Below are 6,000 nucleotides of genomic sequence, written 5' to 3' on the forward strand. Positions count from 1 at the left end.
TGGATGATGGCGTGGATGGATGATGGCGTGGATGGATGATCACGATGAACATGTGGGTAGTGATTCTTGTTTTTAACCTCAAAAAAAAACTAATGATTTTGGATGTGTAACTCACCTTCGTCTACTTCTAATACTAAAAACATGACTAATGAGTTCTTTTTATGTTAACAATATCAAAGAGTAAAGTACTTTCAAATCCAATGAATCATATCAATAGAGCTTTTATTCATATTCATAAATCAATCATGTTTTGAAATAAATACTTATTAAAAATATATATGTATTATCTTGTAAGGAGATCATTGAGTTTTATTATTTTATTGGTGCAATTGTATCAATGAAAAAATCTTTCAAACGTAAATTTCAATTACTTATAAAATCATTGGTGTATATATATATATATATATATATATGTGTGTGTGTGTGTGTGTGTTGTAATAGTTTTCTCAAAATCATCAATTAATTTTTATTTATTTCAGAGTTTACACAAGGTTGCTGATTGCTTATGTCAATGCTTCTGTTGTGCTAATTTTATTCACAGCTTTGATTTTATAATTATAATTTTAAAAACAAAACTAAGCATCAGAATAGATTGTTTCATCAGAAATGTAAAACTAAAATGTGTGCAACATACAAACTTGGATCTATTATCTTGTCAGCAACCAACATATGTTCTTTTTAAGATATTAAGATTGAAAAAATAAATGAAAAGTAAGAATTAAAACTTTCAATATTATTACCAAGTATTAGTTGACTTTTGGAATGCAAGTAAATTAAGAAAGCAAAATAAAAAGCAAAATAAAAATAAATAAAAAATGTAGCTGTAATTCATTTTTATTTATATGATCATGAGTTGGTCTACAAGAAAAAATATAAGTACATCAAAATTTTGAATCTTGCAAGATTGGTAATTGATTTTGACTTGAACAAAAAAGGCACTCAGTTCAACCACTTTATGTAAAATTTGTCAACAATCTACACCAAAGATGTGCACTCTGTTAATATTTATGTTTTTAGAGTTCAAAGTCACTCATATATATATATATATATATATATATACATACTGTACTATAATTCATAACAACCTATACAACACATAATTTGACAACCTAATTAAATAATAATCAAATATGTACAACAACCTTTGACAGTCACCTAGTCACGTCAAACAAGATATTATTCGACCAATAAACTAATTTCGTGAAGTGAAAGATAGTGTTAATGTTAAGGATTCATGATCTTATAAAAATGATATTTAATACAAAAAAAATAAATAATGTAATTCAGTCATGTATCTTGGTATCACAGAAATGTTTCAATAACTTGATGAAGGTCATTGTAAATTGCTGAAGGAGTGATTGATTTGTAAATTTTCAAACCAATAGAAAGATACAAAAAAAACCAAACATTAAATCTTTATTCCACAAGATAGAAATCTTTAACTTATAACTAATACATCTACAGTAGTAAAATACAATAATATAAGATAAAATTAAATAAAAATAAAAATTCATTATTAATTTAACATGTAAAATTATAGAGCGTTCTAAAAAAATACAATTTAAAAATAATTATTATAAAACAACTACAATTTTTTAACTTTATTCTTATTATGTAATAAATTAGCTAGTTTTTCTTTTATATTTTGGTTTTGTTAAATATTTTTTTATAAAATATCCTGATAAACTTCAACATATGAAAAACTATATTATTGAATCTTGATCAGAATTTACAGGGATTTATAAAAATAAATTTCTGATTTTATTAGTTAAATGTAGATTTATTTTTTAATATGTTAAATTAATCTAACGTATTTAAACTGAACTCAAGTTTTAAATAGAAAACCTTAAAGTAAGCTATTAAAACGATTACAGAAATATTAATTTTGAAATAATCATCACAGAAAAGTATCTTTTATTACTTTGTAACAAAAGCAACTAAAATTGAACTAGTGGGTTGCTAAAACAGCTTACAAAAACTTAAGTTTCAAATAGATTTTGTAACTTTATAATATTTTGTAATATTTTACTCTACTCAATTTTTCATTGAAATAAGTATATTTATTATTCTTAAAATTAGAGAATCCTCAAGAAAATTACATATTTTACAAAAAGTAAAAAAAAAGATAATATCTATATCTATATATGTATTCATATAAATATATTCAACAAGAAAATATAGTTAAACTATATTAAATATTAATTTCATAATTAGATTTTGAAAAAATATAAGTTATTTCCAAATACTAAATTGACAAACTAAAACAAAAAAAAAATCAATTTTTTGGTAAAATATTTAATTTTAAAGATAAAAAATTAATTAAATATAATATTAAATTGAAGTTACTTAATGACATATTGTTATTTTTGTTTATTTTGAATAAAATTTTAAATACAAATAACAAAATTTCTTATATACTATGCAGGAAAGCACACTTGATGACACATAAAAGAGAGTTAAACCCATATTAAGCAATACAAAATTATTTTTTGTTTTTAAAACAGTTATTTCTACAACAATTGTATTAAATTCTTTTTTCTTTAATAACAAACTTTATTTAACCTTAAATTTAAATTCTATCAATACTAACAATAATTTGTCACTGGAAAGAGATCTTAAGATTAAAATTAGTGTTCCAGCTTTTGTAATTTTTTATTTTTTTATTTTTGAAAGGAGAATATTTGATTTTATGTTCTTGACATACTATAGTTGCATTGATTTAGAAATCTTCAATTTGAATATAATAATATGTTTTATTTTATTTTTAAAATTCTATATTAAAGTAATTTTTTTTTTATATATTTTCTGTATTAATATGTAGTGTTCATAATTTAGAAACTATAAATAATTTTTTAGTTTCTAAATTAAATATATACATACTTTTTTTAATGAAGTATCATTAAAACATGATCTTCATCCTTCATTTCTATAGATTTAAATACGAAATTCCTTTGTAATAAGCTTATCTTAATACCACTATATATATATATATATATATATATATTGTTTTATATTAAAACAAGATATTAATATTTTACAATATAATTATTCAAGTTAAAAAAATTGTCACAGGTTTAAAAAAAAAATCTAAAATTATATAAAAGACTTTTTAAGAGTACAGATTAGATAATAAAGTACATGTTTTTGCTTATATCAATATTTTAACGAAAACCAAAATCATCAAATATTTTTATGAATTGAAATTATTGATTACTAAAATAATAACAAAGTAATAAAAATAATACATCTCAGATTTTATACATTAATTTGATTTATAATATTACAGAGAAAAATAAAAATATGGTATATTATAATAAAATATTATATTACTAAAATAAAAAATTAAATAGAATTAAATTATAACATGTTGGAAAAATAATAATATCTTTAAGAAGCTTTAAATATGTTTTTTGAATGTGGATTAGATATTTAGATTTTTGTAGATATACTAAATAAATGATTTCTTTGTATTTGACATAAGCCATTTTAATTCTTTTCAATCTTTTAACAAATTCATCTTTCTTAAATTTCTCCTTTCATAGGTAACACATAAATATATCATATTTTGGGTTTTATCCAGCTTTTTGTTGTTCAAAATTTGACAAGATTAATAACTTGCTATAGTTGTTTTGTTTAAAAAATGAATGGATTAATCTATCGCTTAAGAAATAATTTTGTGGTTTTATAGATTGTTGAATACTAAACTTTAGACTAACATTTTTCTTTGATATGTATATATATATATATATATATATATATATATATATTTCTTAAAATAATGTAAATACCTCTTTTTGTACAAATTTTTATTTGGTGATGGAGGTTGTGGATTATCCTTATTTAATTTAACTTGTGTGTATGTATTTTATTTTTTATTTATTTTTTTAATTGTTTATAACTTAGATGGAAGAAAAAAATATATGAATGTTATAATTAATGAAAATAAGAATGTATTTTAAACTATTAAAAATATTCATAAGCTTTTTAATATTCTTTCAATTAAAATATCACATATTAGCAATTTTATTTATAAAATCACTATTGCTATATCTTTGGAAGAAGTCAACAATGATGTCATCTCAAGAGTTATTATTAGATTTTAAAATAAATATAGCACTTAGGTTGTCTTAACTTAGAAAATATTAGAATTATCATGAAAAACTTCAAGAAAGACATATTCTTCTATAAATACATAATAAGATATGACATATTTAATACAACTAGCTTAGAAGAGATTCTTGATGTTCTATGATACTAAAAGATGATGGTCTTTTTGCCCTATTATAGAATATTATCAATGGTTAAAAGAACTAATCAAACACTTTTGTATAGAGCATAGATCATGGTATATCTACAACATCATGTCAAAGATCTTCAACTTCACTAGTTTGTGAAATAATTTGATTGTTTCTCATGGAACTTGTTGCCTAGAAGAGGAAGTATTGTAATAAATTTCCATAGTTTTTAAACAAATAATGATAAATATAATTAAATTGAAAAAAATTTGAAAATATTATAACTTCCTTTAGAAGCTTTGAAGAAGTTTCTTGCATAAAGATTGGATAATCAGGCTTTTATTGATATGTCACATGATTGTTTTTAAAAAATCTATCATTTTCTTACTTTTAAGAAACTGTGTTAGAAGCAACATACAACATATTGTTTAGGCCACAAGCTTTCTAGTTCTTTGATAGATTTTACACGTTTTTATTTTTAGCTCCTATACATAGAAGCAAGATTAAGGCGATATGTCATAGATATCCATATTTATCAATATATTTACTTGAATAAGTATAAATAAGTAGGATTTAATAGAATTAAATAAAATAAAATAAAATAAATACTATCTTGTTGAAATACATATTAGAAGCTTCAAAAACACAAACTTGTCTTTTCAAATACTTGTAGGTGGTTGATAGGTTGAAACCTTGGTCAACATGTTCAATGTGTTGAATACTTGTAATATAAGTTGCCTATCAGATGCACATGTTGAAAACTTGTTCTATAAGTTAAAACCAATGTTTCACAAGTTGGATATATATTATGTGGCATATACAATGTTGCCACATAGTTCTTTAGTTAAATTTTATATACATAGATAAGAGTGAATTCTTTTTTACTCTAGTCAAAAACTTTCTTGTGCTTTGCTTTTAATGGAAGATTCTCTAATTTCTTTGTATTTTATAATAATCATTCTAATTTCTATCTTATATCTATCTTTAATTTGTAAATTTTCTTTCTTTCAATAATACAAGAATATATTATCTCTTTAGAGTTTTTTTGTGATTTTTTCCTTCACATCATTTATGTCCTTCATCATCATGATAAATGTCTTTTTTTTGCTCCAACGTCAATTCAAGACTCAAATTTCTGAAAATTTGACAATAACTATTTTATTTCTTTTCTACTTCGTAACTATCTTATATTTTCTTCCTTTTTTTCATTCATTACTAATACATAAATATTTATATTTTAAATTTTATTTAAATTCATGTTCATGATGCATATACAATTAGAGTAAATATTACTCTATTCACGTTTTTTGTTTAAGATTTGTTTTAAATTATCATAAATTAGGATAGTTTGAACTATAAACCAATTATGTATAATATATGTTAAAAATCATTAAAAATTAATATAAATTGATCATGATATTTTATTTCAGATTTTAAATGAAATTAGTATTTTTAATAAATATAAATATAAATATTTAAGCTAAAAATAAGCATATTAAAATTCTAAAATATAATATTTTTTTAATTTTTGAAAAGATTATTATATATTTTATTATCTATTCATAATATTAATAATATTATTTTTTTTATTAAAAACTTAAATCTAAACATATTTGTAGAAGAAAAAAAATGCAAGTACAAAAATTTACAAAGAAATATGTTGTAAGGCATGAAGATTTGAAAATCATAATTATTAACTACAAAGATATTATAAAGTCTAAAATAAAAATGAATAAAAAAGAATGAATTGACAAGATTGAAGATA

The sequence above is a fragment of the Physcomitrium patens genome, chromosome 26 (assembly GCF_059467195.1).
Source record: "Physcomitrium patens ecotype Gransden chromosome 26, ASM5946719v1, whole genome shotgun sequence".
Taxonomy (NCBI): domain Eukaryota; kingdom Viridiplantae; phylum Streptophyta; class Bryopsida; order Funariales; family Funariaceae; genus Physcomitrium; species Physcomitrium patens.